This window comes from Pan troglodytes, chromosome 6 (genome assembly GCF_028858775.2).
Source record: "Pan troglodytes isolate AG18354 chromosome 6, NHGRI_mPanTro3-v2.0_pri, whole genome shotgun sequence".
Classification (NCBI taxonomy): domain Eukaryota; kingdom Metazoa; phylum Chordata; class Mammalia; order Primates; family Hominidae; genus Pan; species Pan troglodytes.
Genome location: NC_072404.2, coordinates 144,394,243 through 144,409,579, shown reverse-complemented (window position 1 = coordinate 144,409,579; position 15,337 = coordinate 144,394,243). Strand labels below are relative to the sequence as shown.

Here is a 15,337-nt window from a genome sequence, read left to right as displayed (position 1 = left end):
TCTTTATTAGGTCTTCTTGTTTTTACTTCTCTCCTTATCAAATGTGGATTCCAAGATCTATCATTCTAGTCATTTTATAAATACACCATCACCTTTCCCCTCCAATTTGGTCAAGCTTCAGCATGGTTGTATGCAGCTGCTTCTCCTCTTGTCAGATCTAGGTGCTTTGCATCTCTCAATCTTCTGAAATTTCTGGGACCTTGATCTTTTGGTTTATCCTATGTCTTGTCTGCATCTTTAGACTCCTTTACTGAGTCTTTCCCATCAGCATCCAAATAGCTGAAATATTTCTCATAGTACACAAATATTTTGGGGTAGAGTGGATGCCGCCTTTGCCCAACTTTACTTTCTTCTCTGCTTTTACCCTTTCCCAACCCTTTCTTCAAATGCAGAAACTAACTCATCTTTTGAAAGCCCAACCTAAATTCTGCTTTCTCCTTCAAGGCTTACCTGCTTCTCTTCAGCCAAAAGTGATTTCAGCCCCCAATGAATGCCTAGAGAACTTTATTTCATTGTGTTTGCCTTTTTATAAACCTTTTTGAAAATAAGTGTTTTGCCTCCCCTACTAGACTGGGATTCTTGTCACATTTGTTTATATAGTCCAATACCCATAGTTGAAGAAATAAACCATGGTTATTAAGATAAACAATCAAGACACTTCACACACAGGTTCTTAAAAATGTTGATTGTCAGAAGTGCATACATGCAGATACTCAGTTGGATAACTCACATTTTTCTTTATCTGCGAGTTTTATTTATTTTTGTTGTCACTTTTCACCATATACATGGTTAAAAATAAATAATATTCAGCACCTTTAATGCTCTTCAGTCTTTCCAGTCTTTTTTTTTCTTTCTTTTTTTTTTTTTTAAATCCTTTATGAGATGTATATGTTGCCCTCATTTCGTACTTGCAAATATTCAGGTACAGAAAGGGAGAGGAACTTTTTGACTCAATAAGGCTCTCTTTGTTTATTTATTTTTTGAGACAGAGTCTCACTCTGTTGCCCAGGCCAGAGTGCAGTGGCACCATCTTGGCTCACTGCAACCTCCGCCTCCTGGGTTCAAGCAATTCTCTTGCCTCAGCCTCCCAAGTAGCTGGGACTACAGGCGCATGCCACCATGCCCGGCTAATTTTTGTATTTTTAGTAGAGATGGGGTTTTGCCATGTTGGCCAGGTTTGTCTCAAACTCCTGGCCTTAAGTGATCTGGCCGCCTTGGCCTCCCAAAGTGCTGGGATTAGAGGTGTGAGCCACTGCACCTGGCCTATTTATTTAGATTTTTGAGACAGGGTCTCACTCTGTTACCCAGGCTGTGGAGCACAGGGGTGTGATTACTGCTCACTGCAGCCTTGCTCACCTGAGCCTGGGTTCAGGTGATCTTCCCACCTCAGCCTCTTGGACAGCTGGGACTACAGGCATGCACCACCATACCTGGCTAATGTTTTGTATTTTTTGTAGAGTCAGGGTCTTGCCACGTTGCCCAGGCTGGTCTCGAGCCCCTGGGCTCAAGCACTTCTCTCACCTCAGACTCCCAAAGTGCTAGGATTACAGACATGAGTCACTGTGCCTGGCCAAGGCTCTCTTTAAGTGGTCACTAAATGGCATTTGTAACCAAAAGTAATGTGTGTGGTGGTTTTTTTCTTTCCGGAAGATTTTGTCTACTGGAACAAAAGCGTGTTTTAACTGTAGTAATAAGTATAGTGTTTTAACATCCATTTGAAATTGGTAAGGCATAGAATTTGTGTGGTTTGCTAAAAAACTACTTTCAAGAATATGTATTTGTGAAACTATTATCCTTATTCTTCTCTACCACCCCACCTAACTAATCCGAGAGTAATTGAGTATAGTTCGAATGACCTGGTGACAGTAGACGTGGTATAGAGGTATAATTTGAATATGCTTTAGCCTGTACTGTGAGTTAGCATCTTTTCTCTTTCTCTAATATTTGTATAAAACGTCCATTTTCTGAAGAATCTGTATTCATTGCTCTAAACTTCCACCAAAATTTTTGGAGATGTACAGCCATGGTTATGTTTTATGTGATAGGTAGATATCACTGATAACTTCAAAGTGTTCTGAAAGAGAGTATTTTGAGGCAGATCTTAAAGGAATCTTAGTAGCCTGTCCTGTATATTTAGTAGTTTCATTTGTCCACCCCTACTAACCAAAATTAGTAGAAGTTGTAGAGAGCTATTGAAGGAAAGACCATCTCTTCATAGGGCCAATTACTTAAGCGACTCAGTTATAAGTTTTTAATTTAAGTTGTAAGTAGGAGATAACTTTTACAGAGACAATCTTTGGGTTAGATATTACCTCAAAAGTTTTATAGTTCAGTCTGGAAACTGAATAGGCATGCTTCAGCATGGGTGTATGCAGCTTTTTGATGGAAAGCATCAAAAGCACAAAGCAGATGAAGTAAAGTCATGCTTTGATAGACTAAGTTGGCATTGTCATGTTTGGTTTATCACATGTCCATAGGAATTTTCTTCTTAGATATCATATCAGAAAGGTCTTGGGTTGATATGGTTTGGCTATGTCCCCACCCACATCTCACCTTGTAATAATACCCCCTGATTTGTGGCAAGGTGGGGCCAGGTAGAGGTAATTGAATCATGATGGGGGGTTCCCTCATACTGTTCTTGTGGTAGTGAATAAGTCTCACAAGTTCTGATGGTTTTATAAATGGGAGTTCCCCTCCACAAGCTCTCTCTTGCCTGCCGCCATGTAAGACGTTGCTTTGCTCTTCCTTCGTCTTCCGCCATAATTGTGAAGCCTCCCCAGCTATGTGAAACTGAGTCAGTTAAACCCCTTTCCTTTATAAATTACCCAGGCTTGGGTATGTCTTTATTAGCAGTGTGAGAACACATTAATACATGGGTCATGGAATATCAGCTTCAAACTTCTTTCCTAGTACTTTTCCTTTTTGGAATTTATTGATTCTTTAGCCTGGTTATAAAACCTAGGGTTTTTGGCTTTTCTCTGGTCGTTACTGATTTATCTTGAAAGTTTAGGCATTTTTTGTGTGTGCTTATGCTCACACCTTCCAGTCAAAACATGCTTTTGAAAGGAAAGCCTTCTAGAAAATAGAAAATATTCCTATACAACTTCAGTAGATGAGTTCAGTCTAGGAATACTCTGTGCCTTGCACTGATAGAAACTGGGAGTATGTAAATAATGAAAACCAAAGATCTTTCTCCCAGAGAGTGTACCAATGTAGCTGTGTCATCCAGTGTAGTAGCCACCAGTCTAGTGTGACTATTTAAACTTAAAATTAAGTAAAAGTTAAAATCAGTTTCTTTTTTTTTTTTTTTTTTTTTGAGATGGAGTCTCGCTCTGTCACCCAGGCTGGAGTGCAGTGGTGCAATCTTGGCTCACTGCAACCTCCACCTCCCGGGTTCAAGCAATTCTGCCTCAGGCTCCCGAGTAACTGGGATTACAGGTGCATGCCACCATGCCTGGCTAATTTTTTGTATTGTTAGTGGAGATGGGGTTTCACTGTGTTAGCCAGAATGGTCTCGATCTCCTGATCTCGTGATCCACCCACCTCAGCCTCCCAGAGTGCTGGGATTACAGGCATGAGCCACTGCGCCCGGCCTAAAATCAGTTTCTTATTTGCACTTACCCACATTCCAAGTACTGTACAGTGCAAATATAGAACATTTCACGTCTTTGAAGTATTGGAGTCTATGTTTGTGATTTTGTGACAGTATTTCCGTTGCCATGGTAGTCTGTTACGTGGTGGCATTTCTCCATATTTTGATTAGTTTCTTGTCTTGCCAGGCCTTGGGCCAAAGTTGATAGTTTGATTTAGGATGTAAAATTATCAGGGTACTACTATATTTTCTAATTACTATAGTTTTTCCAAAGTTTTTCAGATATTTCGTCAGCATTCTTTTACAGTGATTGCACTGATGTTTATGGAGGAAATGGAAAGTAGGTTTTATAGATTTTTTTTTTGTGGTAAAACATTCAAAACATAAATTTAGCATTTTAACGTTTTTTTTTTTTTCTGAGACAGGGTCTTGTTCTGTTGCCCAGGTTGGAGTGCAGTGGTGCGATCATAGCTCACTGCAGCCTTAAACTCCCAGGCTCAAGCTATCTTGCCTCCTCAGCCTCCCAAGTAGCTGGGATTACCAGCTACCGTGCATGAGCTACCGTGCCCAGTCATTTTAACCATTTTTAAGTGTGCAGTTCAGTGGTATTACATACATTGACATTGTTGTGCAACCATCACCATCATCCATCTTCAAAACTTTTTCATCTTGTAAAACTAAATCTATGCCCACTAAACAAAATAGGTGCCCATTTGCTCCCCGCCCCAATCCCTGGCAACCACCATTCTACTTTCTGTCTCTATGAATGTGACTATTCTTGGTACCTCATGTAAGTGGAATCATACAGTATTTAGCCTTTTTGTGATGGGCTATTTTCACTTAGCATAATATCTTCAGGGTTCATCCATGTGCGTAGCATTGTCAGAAATTCCTTCCTTTTTAAGGCTGAATAATATCCCGTTGTATGTATATATACCACGTTTGGCTTATCCATTTATCCATCGATGGACACTTGCTTGCACCTTTGTGAATAATGCTGCTATGAACATGGGTGTATAAATACTTGTGGGAGTACCTGCTTTCAATTCTTTAGATATACAGTATACCTAGAATTAGAATTGCTGTATCATATGGTAATTCTATATTTATTTGTTTACTTATTTGGGGGAACTGCCATACTGTTTCCCAGATTTTTAAGCTCTGTTAAACTTAAAAACAAATTTATTTCTTAGGAAGTTGATATTACTCAGACTACCTGTCCTGTATTTCCCTCACTTGTACCATGGTGCTGAAATGTTACCAGAGAGTATTTTTACAGCTGTATAGGTGAAGCCTCTAAGATAAACCTTATTTCTCTTTACTGGAAGTGAACAGTATTGCTACAAGGGATAGTTTTGTAGTGTTTGGTATGTACATACTCTTAAAAGTACTAATTTAATTTTCCTCTTCTGGTAGAGTATCCAAAATGAAATTAGAAAACAAGTATTTTTCCTTTTGGTGGGTTTTCTGTTAACAGAGTTTGCATAATGGTTTTTACTTATTTTTTTCTCAAGCCCACAGCACAATTCTTTTTTCTATTTTGTGTTCATTGCTTCCTAGTTGTATTTTCTGTCTCAGTCATAGTGTAATATTTTAACAGTTATCTTCAAAGCAAGAGAATATATTTGGAACTAGACATGAAAACATAGATGTTTTGAGCAAGGCTCCATCTCAAAAACAAAAAAACTAAAAAAGGCCAGGCGCAGTGGCTCACGCCTGTAATCCCAGCATTTTGGGAGGCCAAGGCAGGCAGACCACTTGAGGGTGGGGTTCAAGAAAATATACATGCTTTTATATAAATAAGCATTCAGAGATTTAATTACCACTTTAATGCGTTATTACAATACTTTAAGTTAGACATATTACATTTATGTAAGTTTGAAAAATTTGAGTCTTAAGCACTGTTAACATATGCTTTGTATGTACAATAGAATTCTCATATGGTTTATATGAGTTATAAAACTGAGCAGGTAGGCAGAAATAGAGACCAGTGTTGAAAGAAGATAAATTTTCTGTATTTTGGCTTTCAGGAGGCCCTTGCATGGGCTAACCATTTGTTTCAAATGAAATGGTTTCAAGCTTGGCATTTTCTATTTTTAAAGCAAGACTGCCTAGTATAAATAAGGCCCACAGTGAAAAGATTATCGAGTAATGCTTGCCTTGATCATTCCCAACTGAAGTTGGCTTTATGGATCTAAATTTATTTGTCTTTTTCAGGGCCATTCTTGAGATTAATACCAACATTCATAGGTAATTGAGGATTATTATTTTGGATAGGGATTCTTGTCATGAAAAAATTGGGGCAAGATATCTTAGTACCATCTTATGTGTGACCAACAACTATGTAGTTCAGCCAAAATTCATTTGTCAGAGGTCATTATGATATAGGATTATTTAAAAATGCTTGTCTCAGAACTTCTGGGATTTCGAAGAATCCGGGAAGACCCCACTGTGCAGTGCTGTCATTGGCCTTATTGATTCCTTTCTTTTATTTTGATTCAATTTCAGTTTATTTTAGAGATAGGGTTTCACTCTGTCACGCAGTCTGGAGTGCAGTGGCAGGATCACAGCTCACTGTAACTAGGGCTTCAGTGATCTTCCCACCTCAGTCCCCTACCCCCACCCCCTGAAGCTGAGACCAAAGGTGCGCACCATCACATCCTGCTAATTTTTTTTTTTTCCTGTAAAGACTGGGTCTTGCTATGTTGCCCAGGTTGGTGTAGAATTTCTGGTCTCAGGTGATCCTCCCACCTTGGCCTCCCAAGGTGCTGAGATGACAGGTGTGTGTCATTGCACCTGACCCTTCCTTTTAAGTAATTGTTTTTAGCTACGAATATCTTTCCTCCTAAGGAAAATACTTGTTTTCCTTTTGATTATATATTTAGCTCTTATGGAGATGGCTGTGAAAATGTAAGTTGACTGAACTTACCTCTATAAGGGAACTTTTTTGCTTCTAGAAAATGTATTTATGTATACCCAAGTGTATTTTGTGAATCTGGGAGCTTGCTAGGAGATTTATGATTACTTTTCTTTTACAATTTTTTTTTTTTTTGGAGGATGGGAGTTGTTTTATCACTGCTTTGGTGAAGATATTAGCTAAGTTTGATTTCATCTTGGTTTCTGTGTTTCAGGCCATCTTGCAAAAGAAGTTATATTGAAAAATATTTTTAGGTAGTGATGGTTATCTTATGTGCCCCTCAGTTTATTTTTTTCTTAATTAGTATCCTTTCAAACCATTTTTCTTCCCACTGTCCGAGAAAATTATCAAGAAGTAATTTGTTGTAACAAATCTAGCAATTTATCTCATTTTGTAAAATTCTCATAAAGGATTAGATAAAAGAAGTTAAGGTAGTTGATGACTTAAAAAATTACTTTTTCTGTTTCAGGTAAATTAGACTTGTTCTTTCTTTACCCGTCTCATGAAAATGATTTTTTCTTGATATGGGAAATTCTGACTTTTCTAGCTCTATACCACATGGTTGCAGGGCATATATCTAAAATATGGTTTTGTTTGACCGATTTGTAGTTTTCTTTTTAAGAGTTCTTTTTACTCTGTGTTCTGATGTAGTCTTCCTTCCCAGAACTTTCCTCAATATACTATAAATCTTTGAAAATCTTCATTTAGTAAATAATATCGTTCACTCATCGAAATGCTTAAAAAATGCAGCAACCTGACACTTATGTTACTTTTCAAGTCTTATTGAATTATCTGTATTTCCAGAACTTTACTTTCTATTTGCCAGAGCTCTTTGGTACTCAGTGAAGTATTTTAGGTAATTCTGCTTAATTTGAGGAGTTTTTGTGTAGGATTAACTAGCAGCTGTAATCTGCTTCTAATTCTTGGCAGCTAATGAGTCCTTAGGCGCCTGTCTGGGTGTGTGCTTGCATTGTTGAGGGCCTGCTCAGTGATTTTGGTTGATTTGGCAGTTTTAGAAATGTTAGTATATAAGTGAGTCTTGGAGCAACAGTGCACCATTAAACAAAAAAGGGAGCAAGTACTTTAGGATCTGCTGTGAAGTATATAATGAAGGGCTTAGAGCATGTTAGTGAAAGGATTGCTGGGCCGTAGCCTGCCTCATATTCATCACATAGTCATGGAAATATCTTTTGAAAAGACTGATATAAAGGCCTGTTCTGCTACTGCTTTGTGAAATGGAAGATTGGAATTAGATGCTTAAATGGAAAATGTTCTCTTGTTGCAGCCTCTTTGAAATGTGCTGCTAGTGGGAGCTGCAGCTTCCTCCTGCTGACTCTGAGCCCCAGGCTTCGGTTGAGATGGTCCTTTCAGAAATGTGGAGCTTAGTCCAAGCCTGGATTTCAGTGGGTAGCACCTGGCATCTGTGGCTAGAAAGTCCTATGAAGTGTAAGTGCTTTATTCTCTCCTTATAAAGAATCCCTTTTCCTTCCTTGATTCTCTTCCTTCCCTTCCTTTTTTCTGCTGTTTAGCAGAGGGGAAGAACAATGAGCAATGTACTGTAGTTTGTAGGGTATCAGGATTTGGTTGAATTTTCTTTATGACTCAGTAGCCAAAACAAGATTTCATTTTGTTTTCTTTTTTGAGACAGCATCTCACTCTGTCACCCAGGCTGGAGGGCAGTGGTGTGATCGTAGCTCGCTGCTGCCTCCAGCTACTGGGCTCAACCAATCCTCCTGCCTCAGCCTCCTGAGTAGCTAGGGCTACAAGTACACCATGCCTGGCTGATTTTTAAATTTTTTTGTAGAGACAGGATCTTGCTATGTTGTCTCCAGGCTGGTTTCGAACACCTGGCCTTAAGCAAGCCTCCTGCCTAGGCCTCTGAAAGCTCGGGGATTACAGGTGTGAGCCACCATGCCTGGCTGGATGTCAACAATTCTTAAACTCTTCCTGGAATTCAAAATAAAGTGATAATTATGACCCTTAACATTTAGTATGGGCAATGTCATCATGGGTGATTTTTCGTTGACGATGTACTTAGCAGTAGCCTTGATACCCAAGTTTGCCAAATGATTCTTTAGGGGTCACTCTCATATTTAGTTATTATTCTGAAAAAACTAATACAGTATTTGAAAGGAGAAGTGCATTTGACCAGTGGGTAAGACAGTATCAAAGTAAATAAGGGTGCTTGAATTTAGAAGATAGTGCCTTCCTTTTGCTTCTACTTGATACATTTGCACAAGAGTAAGTCAATGATTTTTCTAAGACTAATTTCCCATAGCATTGTCCTGAGAAATTCATATAGCTGCCATCCATAGTTTAGTTTAAAAAAACCCCAAACTAGATAATAACATAATGAGCATTAAAAGGTGCAATTTTCAACTTGCAGAGAAATAATTTTTTTAACGAGAGGTAATTTTCTTACATAAAGTGCACCATCTTAAGTGTATAACTCAGTTTTTTTCTTATATGTATATTTTAAGTAATCGCAAATAACATCAAGGCATAGTACATTCTATTACTCTAGCAGATACCTGAATGCCTCTTCCCAGTAAATCATTCCCCTCCCATAACCACTATTCTGACTTACATCACCACAGATTTGTTTTGCCTGTTTTTTAAAAAATAGCTTTAGTGAAATATAGTTCACACAACTACATTTCACTCATTTAAAGTATACCATTTAATGGTTTTTAATATAGAGATGTCTTTATCCATCAAGTTTTGGACATTTTCTTTTTTTTTTTTTGAGATGGCGTCTCGCCCTGTTGCCCAGGCTAGAGTGCAGTGGCACGACCTTGGCTCACTGCAACATCTGCCTCTTGGGTTCAAGTGATTCTCCTGCCTCAGCCTCCTGAGTAGCTGGGATTACAAGTGTGCACCACCACGCCCGGCTAATTTTTGTATTTTTAGTAGAGACGGGGTTTCACCGTGTTGGCCAGGCTGGTCTTGAACTCCTGACCTCAAGTGATCCAACTGCCTCGGTCTCCCAAAGTGTTGGGATTACAGGCGTGAGCCACCATGCCCAGCTGGACATTTTCATCATACCAAAAAGAGACCTGTATCCCTTGGCCTGCCACCTCCCACCTCATTGCTAGGCAGCTACTAATCTACTTTCTGTCTCTAGAGTTTTGCCTATTCTGGATATTTCATATAAATGGAATCATATAGTTCATGATCCTTTGTGACTGTCTTCTTTCAGTTAGTATGATGTTTTCAAGGTTCATCCATGTTATAGTATATATTATTACTTCACTCCTTTTTATGGCTGAGCAGTATTCCATTCAACATATATACCACATCTTATCCATTCATTGGTCAGTGGACATTGGGACTGTTTCCACTTTTTGGCTATCGTTTGTGAATAGTGCTATAATGCATTCATGTACAAGTGCTGTTGAAATTTTTGGATTATATGATAACTCTTATTTATTTATTTATTTTTAGACAGAATCTTCCTCTGTCACCCAGGATGGAGTGTGGGGGTGTGATTTCTGCTCACTGCAACCTCTGCCTCTCCAGCTCAAGCAATCCTCCCGCCTTGGCCTCCTGAGTAGCTGGGACTACAGGTGCACACTACCATGCCCAGCTAATTTGTATTTTTTCTAGAGATGGGGTTTCACTATGTTGCCCAGGCTGGTTTCAAACTCTTGGGCTCAAGCGATCCTCCTGCCTTGGCCTCCCAAAGTGCTGGGATTATAGGTGTGAGCCACTGTGCCTGGGTGATAACACTCTATTTTTAACCTTTCAAGGAATGGCATCCTGTTTTCAAAATGGCTGTACCATTTTACACTCCTACCAGCAGTGTATAAGGGTTCCTGTTTTTCTACATATTCACTAATACTTGTTGTTGTCTGTCTTTTTGATTATAGCCATCCTGGTGGGTATGAAGTGATATCTCGTTGTGGTTTTGATTTGCATTTCCTGATGGCTAATCATGTTGAGCATCTTTTCATATGCTTTTTGACCATTCGTGTATCTTTGGAGAAATGTCTATTCAAGTTCTTTGTCCATTTTTAAAAAAACTTTTAGGTTCAGGGATACACATGCAGGTTTGTTGTATAGGTAAAGCTGTGTCATAGGGGTTTGTTGTACAGATTATTTTGTTACCCAGGTGTTAAGCCCAGGACCCATTAATTATTTTTTCCGATCCTCTCCCTCCTCTCAACCTCTTACCTCCAGTTAGTCCCAGTGTCTGTCTTCTTTGTGTTCATGTGTTCTCATCATTTAACTCCCACTTATAAATAAGAACATGTGGTATTTGGTTTTCTGATCCTGTGTTAATTTGCTAAGGATAATGGCCTCCAGCGCCATCCATGTTCCTGCAGAGGACATGATTTCATTCTTTTTTATGGCTGCATAGTATTCCATGGTGCATATCTACCACATTTTCTTTATCCAGTCCACTGTTGTTGGGCATTTAAGTTGATTCCATGTCTTTGCTATTGTGAATAGTGCTGCAGTGAACATTTGCATGCATGTGTCTTTATGATAGAACAATTTATATTCCTTTGGGTATACATCCAGTAATGGGATTGCTGGGTCGAATGGTAGTTCTGTTTTTAGCTCTTCAAGGAATCGCCACATTGCTTTCCACAATGGCTGAACTAGTTTACACTCCCACCAACAGTGTGTAAGCATTTCTTTTTCTCTGCAACCTCACCAGCATCTGTTATTTTTTGCTTTGTCCATTTTTAAATTGGGTTCTTGGTGTCGAATGCTTTCATTTTAGAAATATGGTTTCAATGGCTTTAGAATTCTTTCCTTTTTTTCTTCCCATTTTTTAGCTCTACCTCTCCATGTCTTCTGGCATCCTCATTCTTGACAAGAAGTCTGCTCTAGCTTTTTACTTTTGTTCCTCTGTATTTAATGTGTCCTTTTTCTCTGCTTCCCTTCAGTATTTCTCTTTATCTCTGGTTTTCAGGAGTTTGAGTATGATATATTTAGAATTTGTTTGCTTATTTGGGGGAGTAACATTCTCTGTTGCCCTGGTCTACCCTAGTCTTTAGCATTTCTGTTGTCTGCCATTCTCTCTGGTAGGGCGGCCTCAGTGATCCTAGTTTTTCTTGTGTCATTCATTCTTTGCCTTGCATCTGGCAGGTATTGTGCAAAATAGTTTTTTTTCCCCTTCTCTCAGTGGTAGGAGACCTCTCATGGTGTTGGTAGTATTATTATAGGCTCAAGACTGCTTTATGCCTGTCCCCTAGGGGTAGAGGTTTTTCTTTTACGCTTAGTGCAACTGCAGTGAGTCTTAACCTGTACTTTGAGGGTGACATGCTTTGCTGCCCCTTCCCCGTAGCCTAAGGCTTTTGTTCAGGGAAGGGTTCAGTCAGAGATTTTTGTGCTTTTTCGCAACAGAGGCTCTTCCCCTCCTCCAGGACTGCACCACCAAAGGAGGTGGTCTTCTGCCCTACCCCCAGTCTTTCTCTTGAGTATCTGGTCTGCGAAGGTGATCTGCTGGGTGACTGTGAGTTCTGCTTGTGTCTGCAAGTCCCAGGGGTTCTATATGCTCATCCTAGCCCACATGCAGCCTTTCTCAATTTGTTAGAAGTGTTAGCTGAATTTTTATGAGCTGGTTGCCAGGTGCCCTGAATTTCTTCCTCTGTCCTGTCGTAGATGAGCCAGTGCTTGCCTTCATTTTCCTTGTTAGAGGTCTGTCCTTAGATTTCAGTCAACTTGGTTGCCCTAAGACCTCAACTTTCTGATGCATTTAAGCAAGGTTATTTTGTAGTTTATTTGCTTTCGTGTATTGTTAACTTAGGGAAAGCAGTATTGTTTCTGTCATTATATATCTTAGGTGGATGTGGAACTCTTCTGAGGCATTTTTATTCTTCATATATTTTAAATACCACAAGATATTATTGCTTTATATAATCAGTGTTGATTGGATTTACCCATATACTTCACTGCTTTTCCATTGTTCTTCATTCATTCCTGATTTCTGTTTTCTCTTTTCCTGCTAGGATTTCAATTATATGTGTCTTAGCCTTTTTCACTGTGTCCCACATGTCACTTGCATTCTTCTCATTGTTTACCTTCTGTCCTTTTTTTGACTTTGTGCTTCAGTCTTTTTGTTTTTTATTGACCTGTTATCAAGCATAGCAATCTATAATTCTTCAGTTGTCTGATTTGCTGTTTGGCCTTTTCTAATGGTTCTTAATTTCAGTTACCGTATTTTTTTACTTCTAGAATTTCCTTTTAATTCTTTTTTATATATTCCATTTATTAATGGAAATTCTCCAGTTTTGTCTTCTAAGTCTTTGCATATATTAATCAGCTATTCATTTTTTCCAACTTTATTTCTTTTAACCTTTTAGAAATACACCTTATAATGCCCTACTCCTTAAACTTTTCCACTTGTATCTTGTAAGAACAAGGACATTTTTCTAAAATAAACTAAAATGTTGTCACTCTCAAGAAATTTGACATTGATATGATGGTATTATCAGTCTGTATTCAAATTTTCCTAATTGCTCTAGTTATAGATTTCAAGCTTTCTAAAATTTTATTTTCTCTAATCTAGGATCCTTCAAGGGTAATGCTTTTCTTTTGGTTGTTATGTCTCTAGTTACCTGGGTATTTTTTTTTCTTTTATGATGATGATATTAAAAAACAAATCCAAGACAGGTACGGTGGTGCACACTTGTAGCCCCAGCTACACAGGAGGCTGAGATGGGAGGGTTGCTTGAGCCCAGGAGGCCAGACTGGGCAACCATGTCAAGACCCTGTCCCTTTAAAACATATACACACAGCTGGGTGCGGTGGCTAACGCCTATAATCCCAGCACTTTGGGAGGCCGAGGTGGGCGGATCATGAGGTCAGGAGTTCAAGACCAGCCTGGCCAATATGGTGAAACCCCCGTCTCTATTAAAAATACAAAAATTAGCCGGGTGTGGTGGCAGGCGCCTGGAGTCCCAGCTACTCGGGAGGCTGAGGCAGGAGAATCACTTGAATCTGGGAGGCGGTGATTACAGTGAGCTGAGATCACACCACTGCATTCCTGCCTGGGTGACAGAGGGAGATTCCATCTCAAAAAGAAAAGAAAAGAAAAGAAAAAACACACATACCCCACACAAATCCAGGGTGGGCCATTTAGTCTTAGTTTTTAGTATGCCTCACTATTTAGATTTATCTGGTTCTTTTCTCATGATTGCATTCAGGTCAAACGTTTTTTGGAAGAATACTGCATAGACGATAATTTGTCATTTTTACTGAATCACATCAGGAGTCACATAAAATCTATTGGTGATGTTTTATTACTTTGGTTAAGACATCAGTTATTTTAGTCTTTGATAATTCATTATCTAGATAATGGTTACTTTGTATTGTCTGTTTCTTTCTAGTTGTTGTCACTTGGTTTTGCTTTTTTTTTTCCCCCCGACGTGGTCTCGCTCTGTCATCTAGGCTGGAGTGCAATGATGTGATCAAGGCTCACTGCGGCCTTGACTTCCTGGCTCAAATAAATGGACCTCCCACCACAGCCTCCAAAGTAGCTGGTATTACAAGCATGTACCACCACATCTGGCTAATTTCTTTTTTTCTTTCTTTTTTGTGTAGAGACGAGGTCTCACTTTGTTGCCCAGGTTGGTCTTGAGCTCCTAGCTTCAAGTGATCCTCCCACCTCAGCCTCCCAAAATGCTAGGATTATAGGTGTGAGCCAGTGTTCCTGGCCTGGCTTTGCTTTTGTTTGATAGATGCTTGATATGTTGTTGTTGTTGTTTTGAGACGGAGTCTCGCTCTTTCGCCCAGGCCGGACTGCAGTGGCTCTATCTCGGCTCACTGCAAGCTCCACCTCCTGGGTTCACGCCATTCTCCTGCCTCAGCCTCCCGAGTAGCTGGGACTACAGGCACCCGCCACTGCGCCCGGCTAATTTTTTGTATTTTTAGTAGAGACAGGGTTTCACCATGTTAGCCAGGATGGTCTCGATCCCCTGACCTCATGATCCGCCCACCTCTGCCTCCCAAAGTGCTGGGATTACAGGCGTGAGCCACCGCGCCCGGCTGATATGTTGTTTAAGAAAAGTTGAAGAGATAAATGATGTTTCCTTCCTGAGATGATTTTCTTTTGCTTCTGGCAGGTTTTTTTTTTTTTTTTTTTTTTTTTTTTTGAGACAGAGTCTCGCTCTGTTGCCCGGGCTGGAGTGCAGTGGCGCGATCTCTGCTCACTGCAAGCTCTGCCTCCCGGGTTCACGCCATTCTCCTGCCTCAGCCTCCCGAGTAGCTGGGACTACAGGCGCCCACCACCATGCCCAGCTAATTTTTTTTTTTGTATTTTTAGAGAGACGGGGTTTCACCATGTTAGCTAGGATGGTCTCAATCTCCTGACCTCGTGATCCGCCCACCTCAGCCTCCCAAAGTGCTGGGATTACAGGCGTGAGCCACCGCGCCCGGCCTCGCAGGTCTTTATGACAGGGACAAATCTCTTTGAAATTCAAAAAGTAATTGAGCAGATTCTAAGCTGTGTTTCAACCTTTTTTTGTTTTGTTTTGTTTTCCAAGACAGGGTCTTGCTCTGTCTTCCAGGCTGGAATGCAGTGGCGTGATCATGGCTCACCGCAACCTCTGCATCCTGGGCTCAAGCAATACTCCCACCTCAGTGTTCCTGCCCACACCCCCCAGTAGCTGGGACTACAGACGTGCCATCATGCCCAGCTAATTTCACCTTGTTGCCCAGACTGGTCCTGAACTCCTAGGGCTCAAGCAGTCTTCCTGCCTCAGTCTCCCAAAGTGTTGGGATTACAGGCGTGAGCCCCTGTGCCTGGCCTACTTTCTGTTTTTATGAGTCTTGCTACTTTAGGTACCTTATATAAGTTAGAATCATTCAGTATTTAT

General features: G+C 40.0%; 1 protein-coding gene across 7 annotated transcripts in view; it reads left to right on the top strand.

Moving 5' to 3' along the window:
• TNPO3 (transportin 3) overlaps positions 1–15,337 on the top strand; it is a 101,817-nt gene that overhangs the window by 6,830 nt on the left and 79,650 nt on the right. For 4 of the 7 annotated variants that reach the window (XM_063815575.1, XM_063815574.1, XM_003318786.5 and 1 more), the window contains exon 2: positions 7,795–7,955. The exons of the other annotated variants lie outside the window; for them this stretch is intronic. The gene's annotated coding sequence lies outside the window, so the exon portion shown is untranslated. The remainder of the gene's footprint in view (positions 1–7,794; positions 7,956–15,337) is intronic. 7 annotated transcript variants of the gene reach the window in all.